Genomic DNA, 22557 nt, shown 5'->3' on the forward strand with positions numbered 1-22557 from the left:
CTCTTGATTTTCCCCAACACTATTCAAATTGTGTGTGTCAAAACACCTGCAGTCTGTTCAAAGTTTTTTCCCCACACAAAGATGCAACGTGTGAATAAATATATGAAAGTGAATGGCTTGGTATACTTCCTTACACATGCCAACTGCTTTTCTGCCTTTTAGGATTAGAAAAATGCAAATTAATCTGTTTGCATACTGGCAATATTCTTTTCCCATATTTTGCAAACTCCGATAGAAACCATTCCAATGTAACATTTTTATCAGTCAAATCTGCAGGAAAGATAAAGGACTTCTCTCACATATGGGGTACCTTTTGCAAGTGGTACGGAAATACAACCCCTGTAAATAATGTGCCATGCTATGCTGGATTTTTATGGGCCACATCTCAAGCCTCTCAGTCTGCATTCACACAGTTTGTCCTTGTACACTTCTCCAGTGTGATCAATTAGCTCTATATAATTACTGACAACACAAGTGACAAACTAATACTCCTAAGCGTAGACACACACAAACAAACACACACAAAGACACACAGCAGAAACAGTCAAACCTGCTGAGAAAATTTGCAGCCCTGAAAAAATAAAAATTATTATATACTCTGAGACAGACATCAAATCATAGTGGGCCCATGTTGCCAAGATAACAGAGAAAAGCTTTTTAAATGACAAAATGATATTGGCTGCAGCAAGTCCAGAGGTTTTTCACTGTCTTCTTTTCCAGTGCCCAAAGCAAAGTCTGTCTTACTATCGAAACAAAAATCTTCTTTTAGCAATGTATTTCTTCTAAACTAAACTGATACAAACATCATTTGTATAACGTTTTCATACACTCACTGAGGCAAGGCTTCATTCAGCTTCACCAACTGTTCTCTTACATATAACTCTCCCTCTTTAATTTCTGCCCAGCAGAGGCTCTCCGCACGAAGTTTCAGTCTCGTGAAGTGAGCTGAGCTTGAAGCAAATGGGAGGAGTGAATGGAGAGAGGCAGAGTTGTTTTGTTACCGCACTCGGTGCAATGATGCAATTTATAATTAAAATGCAAATGGAACGACAGGGAGTCTCTCTTCACCTTGTTTTCACTTTACTCCAACATTCTCAGGGGAGGCTGATCTCTGCCCGAGATCTATGTATCCAAGTCAGTAAATCAATTTTATATGAAGCACCGAAATCAATTTGAGACTTAGGCTATACAAAAACTCAAGTACAAGACACTGTTTAGCTGAGAAAAAAAACTTGAGATGCATAGATGGACACATCCAGCCTGTGGCTATAAAAACAGTCTTTTGCTTTGCTATGATGATGTGAGGGATTTTAAAAAGCTCAAATCCCTAAATTGAAAACTAAAAGCAATTATTCAGCAACAAGAAAACACAGACCTGTCTGACACGTCCACCACTGACCTGTCTCTGTTTTGACTATAGCTTATCACAAAAGGTGGTTCAAGCATCCCCTAAGCTTTAATCTCAACAAACAACAAAGATAAACACTGTGGAATGAATCATTTGAGAAAGTTTTATATCAAAAGTGTGCCTGACAGAGAAAACGATGGAGAGGAGGCCTTTTTTAGTGGTTGTCCTTCAGCATGACTTTGTCATGTAACACATTTCCAGCTCAATTATCTGCATCCAGTGGATTTCAAACACATTTAGCAAGGACCAGAGAGCTTGGTAATTAGCAGGATCCCTGGCTCATAAGGGGACCAAAAACAAAGCCTGTCTTTAGCTCTATCTTTATCCCCTTCGTTTGTCTAATCTCTTCTTATCCTTCTCTTTTCACAAAGGGTGTTGGACATCATGTATGCACTCTGTCAGTTTCTTTGTATGCCAACAGGTTTCAGCTTTTCTGGACCAAAGCATTATGCAAAATGAGAAACTTGGAGTAGGCCTGAAAATTAGTAAACGGGGACTATTAAATTGTATCCCACATAAAACAAATTCAATTAAAAAAAAAAAAAAAAAAAAAACCTATATATTGAATTACTCTCCACTTCGTTGTTAGGTACACTTTACAAATACTGGACCCCTTTTGCCTTAACAGGTTCCCTAATTATTTATGGCACAGATTCAACAAGATGCTAGAAGCATTCCTCAGAGATTTTGGTACATATTAACACAATAGCTTATAAAGATTTGTCAGCTACACATCCATGATCCAAATCTCCAATTACCAGTACGATCTATGGACTGTGGAGGCCATCACGGTCATATTCAAGAAACCAGTTTGAGCCATTTGCACCCATCAGAAGATGGTTACACTCGGGTCATAAAGGGATGGAGATGGTCAGCAACAATACTCAAGACAGACTGTAGCATTTAAACGATGCTCAATTGGTACTAACAGCCCCAAAGCCTGTCATCAAAAATATCCCACTGAACCACTGATGGAAGGCAGGATTGATCCATGATGATGTTTACAGCATTTTCTGACCCTACCACCAAAAATCTGAGACCTTTGCATTCTTCTATTGTCCAATTTTGGCGAGTCTATGCAAATTTAGCCTGTTTTCCTGTTGTTAGCTGGCAGGAATGGCACCCAGTGTGGTCTCCTGGTGCTGTAGTCCATGTGTTTCAAGGGTTGATATCTTGTGCATTCAGACACACTCTTCTGCATACCTTGGGGGTGATGAGTGAGTTTGTGAGTGACAGAGTCTGTCTCAAGTTCAGAGGAGAGTGGCCAAACTACCTTTCTCCTGTGAACTCTGATGTCAAACAGGCATTTTGATCCAGAGAACTATTGCCCACAGTATATTTTCTCAATTTCATACCCTTCTCTGTAAACCGTAGAGAATGTTGTGTGGAAACTTCCCAGGAGATCAGCATTTTCTGCTGGTATTAAAGTTAAGACCATAGCACACCCACTTTCCATTTTGTGTTTCCCTTTTAATTATGGCTTGAAATCCAAGCAACTTTGTGCATCTCCAAACATTCATAAGATTTAATTTCAGCAAGGAATAATTTCATTATCCTTAACAATGTTCACTATGGTGCTCTGTCTAGAATGGCTGCCTATGCTTGCATTTAGTAGCTTTGAGTTTGAATTCAGTGACAATTATACTTTTAAGTACCATAAAGCTACAAATAATCCTCTTTCAGGGGAAGGGGGAAGAAAAAAAAAAAAAAAAAAAAAGCAGATTCAGGGTTTTGCTAGCGATTTTAAGATAACAGTGGTGGGCTACATATACAGTAATGATTCCAAAATCTCACAGTAAACTACCGAGAGCTTAAAATATTTACTATGTAGAAACAGTGGTGTAGGAAGGAAGCAATTTCAGGCACAATGAGATTTTCTGCCATTTTTTCCATTTATTTCCTCCTTACCATTCCCTCCTTACTCTCCAACAATTATAATGACGAACTGTGCCGGCAGCAGTACAAGTTACTGAATTTGTGGGATGTCATCCTCAACAGAGCCGTGTGTCTGCAGAGTAAAAGAACAATGACAACACATGTGAATCCACTGATATTGGATTGGGGGGGGAAAAAGAAAATATTGTAGAATTTTGAAAGCATGTCTTCAAATACCAAGTGCCATTGACCATTCACCAATTTATCTTTTCTTCTTGTATTGCTCTCACACGGGAAAAAAAAAAAAAAAAAAAAAAAATCTGTGAAAACCCATCAATGAACCAAATATTAATGTAAAGTATGAACGTCTTTTTGTAAAGTACATCGATCCCTACTGCTGTCTTTCCATTAGCATTACAAAGGACATAAATCCCAGTTGGATACACACCAACACACCCACACACAAGGAGCCAATTAGGTTCAACTGTTCGCTTAATGTGTCATACTGTCACATCACTGTGCAGCAATATTGGGATCAAGGGTGCTCTAATGTCATCGATGGTCAACGCTGGGATTCTCTCACACTACCACTCGTCTTTACCTTGGGGAACAATATTCCTGCTTCTTACCAGATGTCAACAAGAACAATTATCAAGAATAATTCAACAAATGTTATCAAGAACTGTCCAAGACTGTGTAGCTCAACCAAGGCTAAAAACTACTGCCAAACCATGAATGATTTGAGTCCCGGAAAGATATCTGGATGACTTGTGTTTCAATTTTCTTTAAAACAACAAAAAACAACACGCGTCTTCTAATCTTTCCTGTATCAATTTGATGTGATCCAATATGACTAATTTTATCTCATCCCTAAAGATTTCTTCCCAAAAATTCCTAGATTCAAATCCAAATATGGATCAACTCCAAAAGTAGATCAATACATGAAACTAATAACAAAACCTGGAAAATGAAATGGGGGAATTAAAACAAACAGCACAGCATTTCTCTCGATTTCTCCAACTGTATTTCTAGTTACTTACTAGTAACTAGTAATACTTTCTCTTGTGACTCTTAATCACAGTAGTATAACATCACAAAACATATTTTTTCTCCAATAGTGACTTTTTTGGATCGTCAGTGATACAATTCCCTGCTGATTGGGCATCTCAGAAGTATCATTTTACATTGTTAAAGGGAGCAAAATGACTCAGACAAGTAAGAAATACCACACAGAGACTCAAGTCACTTGCAGCTTAGGTTATGTTTTGAATTTGCCCAAGTCTGTATTAGTGAGCTTGACCAAATAAACTGGCTTCCTGAATCCAAAAAAAAAAAAAAAACTAACATCAACAAGAAGAGTTAATTCTTAAGAAATAGCCGAAGCAAGTCGTGAGGCTGTATTTTAAAGTACCTACAGATGAGAACAAAGAAATAGACTTAGTACTAGGCAAGGCAAGGCAAGTTTATTTGTATAGCACAATTCAACAACAAGGTGATTCAAAGTGCTTTACAGAGACATTAGAAACAAGAACAAATAAAAAGCATGATTTAAAATTGATTAAAACAAGCAAATAAACTAACTAACTAATTAACAAACAAACAAACAAACAAACAAACAAACAAACAAACAAAACAGTATATAAAATCAAAACAGATAAAATCAGAACAGTAGATAAAATCAGTAGTTAAATGTAAGTTTTGAAATTTAAGCTTAAAGTGTGGATTTGGTGCTTTATTCAAATGCAGCTGAGAACAGGTGAGTCTTCAACCTGGATTTAAATAAACTGAGTGTTTCAGCTGATCTGAGGCTTTCTGGGAGTTTGTTCCAGATATAAGGAGCATAAAAGCTGAATGCAGCTTCTCCGTGTCTGGTTCTGACTCTGGGAACTGATAAAAGACCGGATCCAGATGATACTAATGTACTTCCTAAATTTATACAATCACAGGTACTTTATATCCAATAAGAGAATACATCTGAATGCATGATTTAATATAAACTGTCAACAAAGTAATTCTAGGAGATGAATGAACCATTTAAGAAAGTTCATTCCTCTCTTTATTTAATAGAGCTACAGAATTCACAAAAACATACTGAAACCAGGCAGTCTCACAGACCATTGATGAGATTTGGAGACAGATGCAGTGCTCTCTGTCTTATTGCTTTGCTGTTGCTCTTTTCAGTAAAAGAAAGGAAAAGGTAGTTGTGCTAATAAGTTCAGTTCCATCCATCGGTTACACATGGTACGACAAGGGTTGCTCCTTTGTGTGCCCCAACGTCACTCTGCTTCCCAATTACGACGCTTACACACATACCCACACCGACACCCACACATGCATACACTCATTTATATTCAGGAAGAATTTTAAATGCTCTTCATTAAATTCCTAAAAGATGGACCAAAAGTGATCTTCTCACCTTTTACACATTGTTATCTATACATTAAAGAGCACAGATATTATACAGCGAGGGCTGAAAATTACCCATCTCACTCGGTAAAGTGCCAAACCGCAGCCCTGATAATAAGAATGGAAATGCAGGTAGCACTAACAGATAAAAACACTGTTGGTCAGACTAAGCATTAACAGCAAGGATACATAAACCTTTAAAAGAGAAATGTCAGAGAAATAAAGGACAGGTAAACAAGCATCGGTCTATTCTTTCAAACTATATTCGCTCTCATTTTTAGATCATTTGCATAAAAGTTGAATGTTTCATTTGTAACAAGTATGGTTTGTTAATGTAGCTTCAATAAATTTTATGGCGTTTTCTCTTTCAAAAAAAAGATATGACATTCAAAATGCTAAAATTTCAAAAGTTTCAACTTAAATGTAATTTTGAGCTGACATTTTCAGTATTTACTTGGAGGAACCCCAGTCGAGATAGTGGTGGGCGCTGGGTGCCTGCAGACGAACATCTCTGTTTGTCTCCTGACACCTAAATGCCAACCTCTATCCTTGCACCACTGAAGTGGAAGAGACTGCAAAGTTGCAGCCAAAAGCTGATACCACCCAGCTGGAAATGTGTCATATCATCTATATTAATCAGCCAGCATCCTGATTTGAGATCAGTTCATTACCTGCACAAGGGAGCTCACGGAAAGTTGGCACTGGCAGAATCAAATCCAAATTCCCATGAAACTATTAAGATAACAGCTGCAAAATAACTGCTGGTGTTAGTAAAGGTGACAAAACCTTGTGAGTCACCCTCCAAATCTAAGCCTTTCTAATTTGTGTTAAGGTTACAAGTGTTCCCCTTAGTATTCTCTGCAGCACTGAGCCTTTTGGAGGGTCATCAGATGTTGCTTGGTACCACAGTCAGTTCTGAAAACAGGAAATGCCAGGCAGATAAAGCTGCTAGACTACCACAAACACACATTCACATACAAACACACTCTCTCACACACAGACACACACACACACACACACACACACACACACACACACACACACACACAGTGACATTTCAGATCTTCACAGTAAATCTGGGACCGTAACCAACAGTTATGCTCTGAATTGAAGCTTCCCTAATTCATCTCCTTCTCTTTCACCATCTCTGAGAACACTCCTGCCACTATCAAACTTTTAGCACTAAAACTCAGCTTCCTCGCCTGTTCTGCCATTTGAAATTACTCACGTTAACCATTTCAAATGTTTTGTCTTTTGTCTAAATGGCCTTTGTTGAAGAATGCCTTTGGTGAAGACCCCCTCTGAGATTATCACTCTCTCTAATGAAGTCATTTGTGTCAGGCAGGCACATTCCAATCTCTAAACAGCCAATCAAAAGCACCAGAGAGACTTTCTCTGCTCTGGCAGATGCCAGGATGGTGGCAACAGTAGACAGCGATGGACTTAGAGATGGAGGCAGATAAAAAAAGAAGAAAAAAGAAAAAAAAAGAATGACAAGCCTAAAAAACAACATAAGACAGCACCCATTAAAGAAAGAAAGAAAGAAAAACGTTAAATATATAAACATAATAAATATGTAAAAAGTTATTTAAGATGGTAATGAATGGGGAAAGAGATGGATATAAATGGAAGCATACATGCAGACACAAAATGAGTAAGGGAGAAAGAAAGCAAGGAATGTCTTTAAAGACAAAAACTAACAAACACAAAATCCAGATGTCAAAACAAATTAGATTTCAGTCTCTGTAACTTTGGATAAGCAGGCTGGACATGTCTGGATGAGCCATTTTCTTCATATTTGCAAAAAGAATTTTCAAACACAAATATTTCATTGCAGTTTTCACAGTGAGATCTCATTAACTACATAACTAGAGCCATGATGATTCCCACAAGAGTTGCTACCAAAGTAAAATAAAAATTAAAAAGTACTCTGGTTTCTAGTCCGGTCACTTTTTGTCGATAAAATATCTCGAACAACTTTTGTGCCCTTACCCAGAGATATCTGTGAAAGGAACAAAATCAGACACAGTGAAGAATGAAAGATGTAACAATAGAAGAAAAAGGAAAGTGGTGCTGGACAATAAACAAGCATGAACCAGTCCAGTCATACAGTATGTGAACAGTATTGTACTGGTTGGTATTAAAGTGAACTGGGCTATCTGTTGGTATGCAGTCAGTCAGATCATTGGCATCTTACCATTTGCCAGTCAGTACACTAATTAGATAGGCTGAAGTTTTTTTCGTAGTTATATTCAAGTACATTTTGCTGATTGTTAACTTTAACAAGTAGTAAGATTTAGCTGAGATCAAAAAAAGAACAACACACTAGGACAATTTAATCTTCTATATTTGAGTTGAAGTAATGTGTAATCATCTCCAAGCAAGCAGAAAACAGGACTTCAGTGGGTATACAAATATATATCAAGCATTAAAGATATATCAGTGAAGTACACTGGTAAACTGCAAAAAGCATATTTGAAGAAAAAAAAAAAAAAAAAAAAAAAATACTGGAGACCACCAATGCTACGCTTCAGCCTCCAATCAGGCAGACCTATTGATTTCAAAAATCTACATCGCCGTGTTCTTCAGTTATCGCATTCACAAGATCGTCAGAAAACTTGACCTCTGACTCTGAGGTCACTGAGATTCAAACCCAGATTTTTAGCTGGTACAACAACAGCATCAATCTTAAGCTCCTACATCTCTTTGTTCTCACATTCAAACTTAATTGTCCATGGCACCCACCCAGCATGGTGACGACAATACCCCATTGGCCTTGGTTTTGACCATTTTCAAGTCAATGACTGTAAGTCCCATTCCAATCAAGTGCACATGCTCAGAGAGTACACGTCACGTTCTGTATCATACAGACCAAAATTTATGTCAAGGATCATCACTGGTGATAAGAGCTAGGTCTTCAGGGATGACTCAGAAATCAAACACCAGTAGTTTAGTAAAACAGACCACATCACCCAAGCCTGAAGGATGCACATCAGCTCAAGCAGTGCAGCAAGGAGCATGCTGTGCTACAGTTAGACTGTCAATGGGGAGTTCTACTTTAAACATCCTGAGGTGTGTGAGTGAGGACATTTGGTGAAAACAACCTGAACTGCTTGGCTTGATACTGTGCCATCATAACATTGTGAAAGTTTTCTAGCCACCCTAGCACAACAGCTGCTCACCACCTCCCCTACTCAGCATATCTTGCTGCCTTTCCATTCTTTCCCTAGTCTATAAAGAAACTCAAATGAAGAGGTCAGTATTTCAACATAGCAGAAAAAACTCCATATGCTCAGCAAATGCCAACATGCATAAGTGTATCAAAAAAAGTAAATGAAAAATACAGTAGTGGCTCAAATGCGCAAGAAAAATACAGCTATTACTGGATATCTTAAAAAAATAAAAAAATAAAAAAATATTATGGAGTGAATATCATGCACCCATACCAGTTACAGGTATTAGTTCTCATCTGTTTCGGGAGGTTTCTTTGAACTCCAATCATGAACTGAGAGTTCAACGAAACTCTGTTTGCATTTATGTAGATCAAGTTTAAACAATCATACAAGGCACACTGAGCAAATTAGTTTGCATCAGAGTACAGCACTGCATTAGCAGTGAGAGTCCACCTCGTGTCTCTGAGAGATGGTTTTCTTGCACGACTGACAGCTAACTGTTATGAGAAAAACAAGAAAACACAAGACAGCCAGCTACAAATCAAAAAAGGAAGGAAAATAAAGGGCAAGAAAGAAAGCAAACGAGTAAGCGAGAAAGAAATAAAATGAAGATACAGGACATACTATAAAGCCAGGCTTATTCAAGAGTCAAGGCATGCGTGCCCTATCAAAAGGAACCCTACCGGAGGAAAAATATAAATAAAACACAATCATTAACCAGCTCTGCCACACTTAACAAGGAGCTCAGAGAGATGAGGGAGGAGGCATAAGTGTAGGGAGCCGCAGGGTTACCGCAGCAACTGAAATTAGAACCTAGGATAACAAGAGAAATGAGAATGTGTGGGATGACCCAGGTGAGGCAGACCAAGAGGGGGAACAGACAGAAGATGAGAGGCAAAGAAAGAAAAAGATTTAGAGACAGAATAACAGATCCACCTTCATTTTGTTGAGCAACCCTTACATAACAATATAATAAATTAAATGCTGGTAGGTGTTGTCATTTAAAATCTTAAAGCGATGTCAGCACCTTATTCCTCTGATGCATCAGACAACGATAAATATGCTCTCCTGTAGTGTGGCGTTATCATCATTTTTTTCATAATTGTACATGTTTACATATAGCTGAAGAGTTATATAACTGTGTGGAAACTGATGCTATAAATAGCGTATGATAAATTATTATAACTTTGACTTCCAGTTATTAATTAAGTCAGTTTTATTTGTATGGCCCATAGTCACAATGATTCTCAAAGGATTTCTCAATACCCACACTATAAAAATGCATTAAAAAATGCCTTAAAAACTCAGGCCCTCATTGGAAATGAGGCAAATCTCCAACCAACACGAGAAAACTGGCAGCAAAAGGTGACACTAAGAGGATCACAAGTGGCCACAGCCACCAGTTTCTCACTGGCTGTGCTCACGGCTAATGTGAAACTGATGCAGGCTGGTGACATTCATTCACTAAAATCTCAAACTTGACAGTCCAAGTGCTAGACGCTCTGCCCCAGAAACAGCATCACCAGCCCATTCCTAGACCAAAAAAAAAAAAAATTAATTTGTGACAGTGTATACCAGATAATCAAGTAAATGGTTACAGAGTAATGTTATCTGGGTAAACAGTAACGTACAATCTTGACACATTATGGCAGTTATCACAATATGTACAGTAAGTTTAAACCAAGTTAGGAGAAACATCAATACGAAATAACGCTCTCCTATTACAGTTCACTGGGAGCACTGGGAGAAAGAAGCACTCCGATCTTCCTCTTCATTTGACAACAGCAACAATGCCATTTTAAATATGTATACGATAAAACACACACACACACACACACACACACACACACACACACTTTATATCTATCTACCTACAAAAACAATGACTGTGATAAATGTACATAAAAGAATCAAAGGCAGTGAATTGTAAAATCACTTTGTTTTGTTTTTTTCAAAAGCACGTATGCTCATTTGAAATTTGATACCAGCAATGTGATGCAAAAAAGTTGGTACAGAAGCATGTTTGCCACTATGTTGCATCATCTTTCCTTTTACCGAGACTGTTAGACTGTTGGGAAGTGAGGAGACCACTTGGGAAAGCAAGATGTTTTCCCATTGTTGTTTGAGTCAGAATTCAGCTGCTCACCAGTCTGGCGCCTTCTTTGTTGTAGTTTCCATTTCATAATGAGCTAAAATGTATTCGATGAGTAACAAGTCTGGACTGCAGGGATGGCTGCAACGTGGCTGAGCAGCAACTACAGGGCATTAATGCAGAATATCGTTTGGCCTTGTTATGCTAAAAAAGCTAATTATTTTGATGTGGAAGCTGGATCACAGCATGTGCTGCTGTAGAACCTGCATAATATTTATATTATATATACACTCAGCATTAATGGTGCCTTCACAAATGTGAAAGTTATAAGCATATATTTTTTCCATTTTTTTTTTTTACCTGTGATTTGTTCTTTTCACAATAGTTTTACTTTGCCTGTAGAGGCAACAATGTGTTCCCAAACATATTGTTTTTAACATTCCTGTCTTGCCCATGCACAGATTTTCACAACAGAACAGAGTCAGATTTTAATGCAGCATTGTCTGGGGGCCCAAGAAACATGCTTATTCAGCATTGGCTTTCATCCTTGTCCTATAGCATACAGAGATTTCTCTTGCTCTTCTGGATCTTTTAAATTTCAATTCTAATTTTATTTACCTAGCACCAACTCAAAACAACAGCTACTCCGAGGTGCTTTAAATTGCAAGACTCTACAATATTAGAAAGCAAACCCCTCAACAATCACACAACCCAATTGCTACACACTTAGCAACAGTGGGAAGGACGAACTCCCCAAGAGGAAAAAGCAAGTTCGGGGAGGAGTCTTAATCTTTCAAAACTGATGGGGGTGAGGGGAAAGATTAAAGAAGAAGAGGAAGGAGAAAAAAAAAAAAAAAAGAAAAAAAAAGGTAGAGAAAATTTGATGGCATTCAATAAATGAAATGTCATGCAGTAGAATAATAAAGAAATGCTCAGTGCATCAATCATTTAATTATATTACATGCAGCAGATGAACTAACCTCCATTTTTAGTAACTTTACAGAGTGTATAAATGAAAAGGGTACATCGGTATACAATTCCAGTATTGATGTAGTTTTCAGCAAAGCTATATACATAATCAAGGCATAACAGAATTACTTTAATTCAGTGATAGATTTGGATTTCAGTGTGCCACCATGAGATTTTTAGAGCCCCCTTGTGAAGCATTAAAACATTTCTAGAGTCAACACTGCTTACAGGAGATACTTGCCTCTAAACAAATATGCAACATAATGATCTGTATAATACTGATAGAATTTAAGGAAATCATCTAAGCACAACTGACAGTTATGAATTTAGCTGTGAGCCTTTATCTAGCACCTTTGTTAGTCTGCTTGGAAGTTGCCAAGAGACTGATAATGCCAACTGGAGGCTGGCAGTTTATAAGGTCTGAGTGTTAAGACCTTAAATGCCAATATTTGTCCCAAGGGACGGAATAATTAAGGCGTAAAGATTTAAAAGGCTTGTCACATATGGCTGGCCAGCTGTCACATCTGTCTATTCATATTCATACCGGTAACAACTGGGCCTATACTAAAGCAGCAACAGAGGATGTAATGGCTGAGCATTAAATGTCAGCAGACTGAGCTACAGTATAACTAAAGACTTCCACAAGAAAGCACCCTGAATGAGTAGAAGCCTGGCATTTAAAACAATTCACAAGCCCCACTTCTCATTTTAGACATTCACTCCCAAGTGGAGTGTTTCAAAAAGATCTATTCCCTATGGCTATACTGCACACATTCCCAGTTTTCAGTGTTACGGGAAGCAGCACTTCAGAACCAGCAGAGGGGGCACATTATTGCAGCCTCAAGTAACTCAGTAGCAAGATGTAAGAGATTGGCAAGTTTCACTTTTTACAGCATCAGCCAGACAATCTCTCAACTGAGTGATTTCTAGGTGCAAATACCTGAAAAATATCTGCAACGCCATAAACCACTGAGCTTGCTTGTCCCAGCAGCACACTTTCAGCTATTAAATTAAACCATGTAAATGCACCCTTTTTTTGCATGCAACCTCTTGCTTCGACTTCCTACCTTCATCATGGTTTCTTCCAAAGATAACCATAAACTTAAAAAAGTAATCTTACTTGAATTGTATAAACTATCATAGTCTTTCATTTATCGTTACCGTGCAGGACGAATCTGAAACCTTCTTTGCCGTTTAGGTATGATTTCTTGCTAGTCAGACATCAAACTGCATGCTGAGGCAAGAGAAAAAGAGAATTTCTATGTCTGGATGATGAAGGCGTGACTTTATGGCCTTTATGAACTTCAGATAGCTTGTTTTGGTCCAAATCATAGAACAAGTTGTTTCTTTGTTGCATTTATAGAATGGTTACTTTATGATAACCATAGATAATTTTCAATTCAGCCATAATTTATCAACAAAAGCCATGTGGGAGGCAAATTATTCAAAACAAATCCAATTCTAGTCCATGTCACTTTAGCTGAGCTTTGTGGGCTTGAAGTCTTGGATCTCTGTTTATACTGAGTTTTAACACTTTTCTTGTGCTCTTTCAGAGTTTAGAAATACCCATGAATTGGAAAAGGCCTTTTATTGCATCTCCAGTCCACATTTGCCCTTTTTTCATTTTGTTATGCTTGGCTTTTCAAGCATGAGTAAGTACAGGCTATCAGATGGCAACATTCTCCTTATAGCTATAAAACTGCAGTTCAGGGTCACGTCTTGTAAATGAAGGTCCAACTCTTGAAAATCTGTGTTTCTGCTCACTTGAAGTCTATTTTCAGGCCTCTTGGTATGTTTGTAACGCTTTCACTTGACTTTAAAATATTTTGAAAAATGAACAAAAGAAGTTTGCAATAAGTTGCATAAATGGTGCAATCATAAAATTCTGAGACTCCATCATACCAGAATAAAATCTTTCCACTCTCCCCTTCAAGATTAAGATCTTCTAGTCTGAATCCAGCTCCAATGCTAATTTTAGATTCCTATGTTGCAGTTCCCTTGTACATCTCCGATTTCAATTTGGACCCAAATAAGCCCAAATTTGACTGAGGATCATCAATGCTGATAAGAGAGGAATTTTACATTGGGTTTGGAAGCTGTACACCTCAACGGTGGAACTTCCAGTCAGAAGCATAACCAGGACCACTTCACTAAGTTTTTGAACCACGAACTTTTCTCACTTTGCCTTTACATTATTATCTACATATAATTTCAGTCAGTCTGCAGCTATGAGTGCAACTCGTCTGCTCATCGAAAAGTAACAAACACACAAACCTGAGTTACTAATGTTTGTAGCAGACAGTTTACTCTAAAATGTGCTAAATTTAACACCAAAACCCATATCTTACATAACTTGCTGAAAAACCTAGAGTGATGTGTGGTTTAACGGACATGGCACACTAATAGTATCTTCACAAAGACATGGATGGCTCGGGATCTCACATGAATAATGTTTTGTGTTCCTTTGTACATTTCAGCTATTTCAGCAATAATTACAATATTATATGTAATAAAAACACACTCTGGATAAATCATGCACTCTACCCGAGTCCCACACCACAGGACTGCATACAGTGCTCAGCAATTTCTAGCAGAAGAGTTCACCCTTGTGTCATAAACGTATTGATTCTTATGCAGTTTCTTTTAATTTATCTGAACAGTTTTCAGATAAAAGCAATGTCTAGAACCTGTAGTACTTTTAGTACGTTATTCACAATCTCAGTTTTGAGCAATAAATTTGCACTGCTCTTGGTCATTAATGGAATTAACTAGCTCTGTTTGTTTATAAATGTCTAGATTGTAAACTTATACATTTATTTCGTATTTTGAGATTCTGCATGGTCTGCTGGTGGTGAGTTCCCCACTGGTTCCTATACAGCACTACAGGTCTGTAGTAGATAGATTTGCAACAGATATCACATTTATCACAGCTAGTCTCTATATCAAGCCTGTTCAAATGGCGGCCCAGAAGCAACCTGAGAGTGGCCCTGCCTGTGGTCCTGGCAGAAACAGAGAAAACGCAAAAAATTAATCAATTAATTTTAAAAAAATTAAAAATTCCTACAGCGTAGTGTAGACTGAATGTTGCTAGTAGCCTAGCAATATTTAACCCACAATGCACCGTAATGTAAATATATTCAACTATCATTGTAATGCATGATGCGACAACAGCATGTCTTTCTCAGTCCAAAAGCGTAAATTGACAATGAAAACCGTCGGTTTAACCCTGGCTGGACTGACAAATCCAAATGCCAAACCAATGTGTTTAGTTTGGAGTGAGTGTGTTGCAGTACTTACGAAGGCACCACAATGACAAACACCAGACTTTCTACACAAACTTTCCAGAGCGATCTCAGGAGAGGGCTGCAAAAGTACAGTTTAATAATCTTACAACCAGAGTTGTACTACCATGGTGAGGGTCCTGTACAGCCCAAGAGAGAGCTGCAGCAGCTTCCCTTCGTGTTTGCTTCTTGGCAAAGAAGAACAGCCTTTCACAGATTCTGAAACAGTGAAATACTGCATGCTGGCCGTGGTGGATGCGGTGATAAGTGACAAAAAAATTAAAGTGTGACATCTGCTATTAAAAACGTACACCTGTCAGACAGTTCAAATATTCGTCGAGTTGAAGTTCTGTGAAGTTCTGGCGTCAGACGAGTTTGAAATGCTGTTAGATGACCTGAAGAAAACTGATTTAATGTCTATAGCAGGAGATGGGTTCACAGACAGAACTGATAATGCACAGTTGTGCCTATATGTCCGTTTTTTGGATGGAAAATTGCTCTGCTTACTACTGTTAGAGGGACACACAGCTGGCGAAATAATGTTTGAGAAGATTTCAGCTCTTTTTGAGGAAAATGGTCTGGATATGAAGCGTGTCTGTATACTTGTGACAGATGGGGCTCCATTCATGGCAGGAAAAGTGAGTGGTCAGCAAAAGATTTATTTTAATTTGAAAGGGAAATATCAAAATGTTTTAGTATTATCATTATTAGTATTATTATTATTATTTCAAATGTGCAAAAAAATAGTTTATAGCTCCCTTTTTTTAAATAAATGGACCTTTCGGTGTGCATTCTTGAGAGGTCACCACATTTACAGGGGGAAAAGGAATAAAAAAATTACTTGTTTTTCAATACAGTTGTGTGGGTTTGAAATTGATCATGATCTGCTGCTTACTGGCTGCAAAAAAATCTGGCCCAACTAACTTCTTAGTTGAATAGCCATGCTCTATATTATTGTAAATAGACTGAAGGAATCAAAAACAGATGCAACTGAAAATCAATAGCAGATTAAACTGATGAAACAGCAATGAGACAGTCAAAGAAGGCAACTGACTATAAGTGGATCCAGAACTGCTCCCTGCCTTTGAAGCGACCATTTAAAGACAAGGACATGACAAGGTGCTTGCACATGGTCAAAAAAAAAAAAGCTTTGGTCGCACCATGGTCAGCTACTGCAGCCCAATAGAGCCATTTAGTGTAATTAATTCAAACGATGGCACATGATAGCATTTTCACATGCTAGTATGTCATCATACTAGCTCACCATTGTATATAGACAGAGAAATAGAAAACACAGGAGCCTTTTGGCTAGACTAACATTTCTTTAACCCAACTCACCACACATAAGCCTTCGTTTTAATCCTCTTCACTTGAATAACATTAAAATGTTGTGTGCATCACAGAAACACAAGTAGTGGCCATAAAGAGACTACCAGAAGGAACCTTAAAATAACAAAAATAAAAAGCAGCAATGCTGAAGGTATGAAACACATGAGTAGATGAACTCTAAGGGGAGATCAGCTAAATTTAACTTTAGAAAGGTGTTTTATACTCATGGGCAAAGTCCCAGACCTTTATGATGGCACCTGATACAATACAACAGACCTCAGCTGTTTTCACACATAAACTCAAATGCTGGGAGAATTGGTTCATGGCTTTGTTTAAATTTGCCTTTTCCAATATGTACTAGACAACATGTTATGTGCCACATATTGTAGTACATTCTCACTACATTTGCTCTAGCCAGAATGCTTCTGATGCATTCTCACTACAGGAAATACTCAAATTTGTGTGACAGAGATGCCACGATATAAATCACTTGATGTAAATTTGAGACAATTATGTGGTTTTTCTAACAAGATCCATCAAACAGACATTGTACTAAGGAGCTGGCAAGTTAAAAGTCTGTTTACTCCAAGATCCCAATATGTTGGACATTTGCACCTGTCAATTTCCAGTGAAGTGGGGTTTTTTGTTTTGTTTTTTTAAGGTAACTGTGTACTAAGTATATTCCCGGGATCTTTGTTATATCCTGGGTTTGTAGACGATCATGTGTTGGAAAAAGCTTGTGGGTGGCAGGAAGCTGCTGACAGAAGTGAGTGACAGGTCAGGTGAGTGCTGTGGTCTGTTCAGGCATGCAGATCCAGCTCCTCTGAGTGATCTGAAGTGGCTTCAATTAACTGAAGCAGCCAAGTGTAAGGAAGGGGACTGGGGAGCATGGGCCCCAGACAAGCCTCCTGACAGATTTGGGAGGGGGGGTGGGGATAAGATGAGTGGAGGCTTCTGACAGGTCCTCTAATACCCCACGAATTCCAACCTTTCTCCATCTCCTCTTAGCTAATTACTAAGTATCCATATGGAGACACTTGTCACTGTGATCACAGCAAATTGGCTGTAACTACAGGGTCAGCAAAGACCGTTATTCACTTATATATAAACACAAGAATACACACAGAATCCAACCATCTAATTTTGCAAGAAAACCGAACACACACAATACTTTTCTTCATCTCCAATACTAAAACTATTTTTAGTTTCATGGGAGAACTGAAGTTACCACCGAGAAATCTAATATCACCGGCACTGCTTCATAACCATCTGAAAAACCACATTCATGTTGATTTTTCATGATGCTCTTTCTATGTGATAATACAGAAAGGAGGTGATTAAAATATCCCAGCATTTCTCAACAAATCCTACACAGAGATTTAATTTTCATGGGTATACACAGCAACACTGATGTCAAGAGACACTGCCAAATGAAATGTTAAATAAAAAAAAATACTCTGAAATTCACTTCTGAATGTATGAAAGTAAACCACACACCAAACATGTGGGAAGAAAGAGAAAAGGTTTGAACTGTATCTTGGAATTTCTTTTGTATTAATGTCAACACCAACCTTTGCTTTGAGTTTAAACCCAAAGTAAAAAAATAAATAAACGTCTTATCTTATATGTGATGAAGGAGTGGAGAAGCAGACTGATCTGTACACTAGTAGGGCAAATTAATGTATTTATCATTTACCATTTCGTCATCTCAGCAAATACAAAACAAATATCTCATAGCCTCTAAATGGAAAGAGACTGCTACTTTACACTATTTTCACCAAGCTTTCCCCCCCCCTTCCTTTCTTCCCGTCTTGCTGTTCTTGCTAGTTTTACACTACCTAATTAAGAAGTTTGGTGGGGGAAGCATGAAACACACAGGACCACATACTTTACCCTCAAGGATTTATTTTATTGTTCCTCTGTTTTTTTTGGTCTCCAATGTTGGCACATCCTCTATACCTCCACCCTTATTTTCCCTTCTAAAAACCCAAGCTTTTCCTTTTTTCACCTTTTCGGTCTTTTATTAGAACTGGGTCCAAATTCTGCTTATAAATGACAGATGAATACTACCTGAAATGTCTTATCGAGCTGCCATTTATATGATCAAGTGTCTGCTGCTGTCTCTATTCTCTTGCTATTTGGTATTCCTTCACTGGCAGCCTTTAGATCTTCTTTCACCTTCATGCTTTTTGAAGGTTTGTGTTTTCTATCCAAACCAAGCTTATTTCTTATGCTGGACCATCCACTTCCTCTTACCCATAATTTGATTCAAAGTTAGCCTTATGAGAATACTGTAGGTGTTGGTTTCTTAAACAGCTAAACAAATGTAGCTTACTTTAGAAGAAATGACTAATTTTTTTCAAGCTAAAACCTGTTTGGAGGGAAAAAATAAAAAATAAAAACACGCTTGAAGACAACTGAAGTTGTTCAGAAGTCAAAAAGGCAGCATTTCAAACTTAAATGAATGTGAAATTGTCTGCTTTGAAAAATGAGTACAGAACACATGAACACAAAGACTCCAATACTTAAACAGTTGTTAAAAGTTAGCTAAAAACACTTGGTTTAATAGTGCTGTCATCAGCTTGAGATCAAAAGTGGTCATTTTAATGTTTTATCGTCATAGACTAAAATTGCCTCTAATAATCGCTCTTCTCCACTTCTCCTCTCCCCACCCACGGCAGATTTGCAATTTCCCAATATTGGTACAGACCGATGCCCCCCCTTCCCTCCCCCAGATCCACACCTCATTTGGTACTCACCTAGATCAAAGTACCTCGCACATCTGTTCCGCTTGCAACTGCCATAACTAGCCAGCTGGACTCTCTCCGTCAGGTCTTGCTGTCTGTAGGTGTGTCAGTACTGCTCGTCTGTCCAAAGCCAGAGCTTCTTGGCAAGCTGCAAACACAAACAGCGAAAAGAATCAACAAGACTGTAGTTGTGAGAGTGAGCGTGGGTGTGAGCCAGTGCCTTATCATAGTCTTGCAAGAGACTCCTTGTCAAGTTGACTGTTTGTGTGTGCATCTGTTATGTAGGAGACTTGAATGCAGAGTATTCCTGAGATAGAGCGTGTGTGTGTGTGTGTGTGTGTGTGTGTGTGTGTGTGTGTGAGACAAGATATTACAAAAACACATGTTTTACAGAGACTGTAGTAAGGTTTACACAGCGAGGCGGAACAAAGCGGGACAGGGGCCCACCTTCCACAATTACACGCAGCTTTAAAATACTAATCCAAGCACAAACTGTATCTGGACTGTATCCAAACAGCAAACCAAAAAGCCACAGGTGTAAACAGAGCAATAAAGCAATGCAATCTCAATCCCACAAATGAAATAGTGCTGCTTATAGCAATAGCATTCAAAGCAGGATCACAGCAAAGCAGGCTTAATGCTTCCCTGATACTTTTTATGCTATATTTACAGTGGCCCATAAAAGTGGATAAAAATCTTTGTAGATAAAATTCACCACGTTAATGTGATGCATAAAGGGCCCACACAGAGCCCGATAGCAAAACAATCATCTGACAGAACAGACCCACGGTGGCTTCAACTCTGCAGTGTCATTAAAATCCTCCAAGTCTAATTCTCTTTCAAATACCACCTCTACCTAAATAAACATGACCAAGGACGCTTACTCATACTTCACATGCCTGCCAACCACAGATGAACAGGATTTCACAGAGCAGACTGGGTGTGTTTTGCCAACCATTACTGCAGAAAGGTCTGCAGATTGTGACAAAATGTCTCAAGCTAAACAGCCACAGTGATGCACTTTGTTCTCATAATAAAGCCAATCCATAAAGATGTCTGACATTTAACATGCAACTAGAGAAAGCTGTGTGATTTAAGTCAATTTACTTTGACCCTTGGATCATAAAGAATAAAACAGGATTTTAAAACAGGCGTTGAATGACTTCAAACTACGGCAATCCAGGGAGTGACAAGTTGCCTCAGAGGTGTAATAAACTGCAACTCTAAGGCTTATATTTGGCTCAGAAATACTGCACCGAGAGTGTTACTTTTTATATTTTGGTGCTTTGTATTCACGACCGGTATTCAAACTGCCTGTGGGCTTTTACCTCAGAGAGAGAAAAGATGATCTGCATGAATGAATGAAATATCTTAAGATCCCTGTGTTTACACATATATACCAAGGAAATGTCAATCAGATGCAAAATACAAAGGTTGAGCCCTGAAAGAAATGTCAAAAAGGTAGACTGGCTCTGTGATGTGTGAATGGGACCAGCACCATTTGATCAATAGCTCACCTGAAATGAATACAAGATTCGTTCTTACCGACTCAAAACAGCAGATGTGGACTCCAACTCCATTTGTCACAAACTTGGATGAAACCGTTTCAGCTGATGAAGTGGAGATTGCCTAAGATAACACATTTTTAAATATTTGTTATTGGTTGCTTTCCATTTGTGATGTTTATTTGAGGCTCTTCAGAAGTGTTATGCTGAGTTGTTACCACAGGAAATTACATGAAGTATAACCTGAAACAACCCTGTCAGGAGTATGAACAAACATAACGTTATGTGCCCTTCATGTTCTTCCTGGTTTTTTTGGTCTTGTATCATTTACCCTGCTCAAGTCAAGTGGTCAGCTCAAACAGGAAGCGATAACAATAGGCAATACAACCAGCCATGCCACCAAGACATGTCAAGCTGACCCCAGCAATGCTGGGACGCCATGAGACAGCAAGGGCTGTCTCAAAAAAAGAAAAAGAAAAGACTGAGGAGGGAGCTGACAGATGAGGAGGTGGAAAACAAAAAAATACAAGACGGGAGAATAGAAAGCAAAAAAAAAAAAAAAAAGTCGTCGACAAGACAGAAGAGGGAGAGGCAGGATGAAAGATAGGTTGATGTACCACAGGCTGATGAAATAGAGCGAGAAAGGCAAAGAGAGAAAGAAGCGGAACAGCAAGTCAGACAATAGTCAAACAGAGGAACAAAAAAAAGACACTAAAGGAATAGGAGACAAATTAAGGAGAGGGCATGGGGGGGGGATGGGCAGAGACAGGGGGAGCCCAAATATAAAGACAATGTCAGATTCAATACTTCTCTTAAACGAGAGAAGAATTAAGGAGGAAGGAGAAAGAGTGGCTGTTCTATATCTCGCTGCTCCTGAAACCTGAAAAGACCAATACGTAGAAAGGAACAAAACACCGGGGGGGGGGGGGCGCTTGACTGCATTCAAAAGAGCCACAGAGGGAGTATAAGTGACACAATTAAGAGCATAACTGTCATTACAGCCAATCAACCCAGTGCCACCCACATGGCCACTGAGCAACAGAACCATCATGAAGAGGGATGAAGGACTGCTTATTCCCCTTAGCAATGCAGCAACGACTGTTAATACTGACTAGCACACATACCTAAAAGCCCTAAAGGCCATTGCATCGTAATGCAACAGCAACACAAGACACGTGTACAAAATCGTTCCATCAAAACATGTTCTTGTCTCATTTGCATCTTGAGAGAAGAGCTGACATTTAAATATAATCCTGCTGACATGCAAACTAAGTGCAGCCAATTCCATAGCCCGCGTGTGCATTAGAAAAGGAAAAAAGAAACGACGTGTGAATCTGAAACCAATCACAGTTTGATGTATACTCTCACTCAATAAAATAAAAACCAAATTTAATGAGCTTTCAAGCTCCTCCACAGTGACATTTCCTCTCCCAATTCTCCATCTTTTACAACCATCATTCACCTTACCTCCATTTCTCTTTATCCCTGCTACCGCTTGCCTTTCCTCAACCCTCCCTCACTTAGTTTTTCATTTTAAACCCACTACTTTGCCTCCATCTTCTTCTCTCTCCATCCAAAACAACGGCCATTCCAGAAAGAGGGCCATCAATCTTCTTCAATGAGACCAGAGTGCGAGAGAGTGCCAAGGCTACAGCAGATTACTATCTCTGCTTACCTCCGCTCAACACTGGATAACATATAGAAGGAGAGAAAGGGCAAATGGAGAGTCAGGGAGGGTCGAGAGTGAGTCAAAGAAACCATGTTAGATAGAA

The 22557-nt window shown here is 38.6% G+C and overlaps 1 protein-coding gene across 1 annotated transcript in view; it reads right to left on the reverse strand.

The window, feature by feature from the left end:
* Positions 1 to 22557, reverse strand: part of spop (speckle type BTB/POZ protein) — a 101380-nt gene that overhangs the window by 66803 nt on the left and 12020 nt on the right. Inside the window, exon 2 of the mRNA XM_085351819.1 lies at positions 19293 to 19428. The gene's annotated coding sequence lies outside the window, so the exon portion shown is untranslated. The remainder of the gene's footprint in view (positions 1 to 19292; positions 19429 to 22557) is intronic.

This window comes from Diplotaxodon limnothrissa, linkage group LG4, assembly GCF_057381915.1.
Source record: "Diplotaxodon limnothrissa isolate DT_005_m linkage group LG4, D_limnothrissa_male_GT1.1, whole genome shotgun sequence".
NCBI lineage: Eukaryota > Metazoa > Chordata > Actinopteri > Cichliformes > Cichlidae > Diplotaxodon > Diplotaxodon limnothrissa.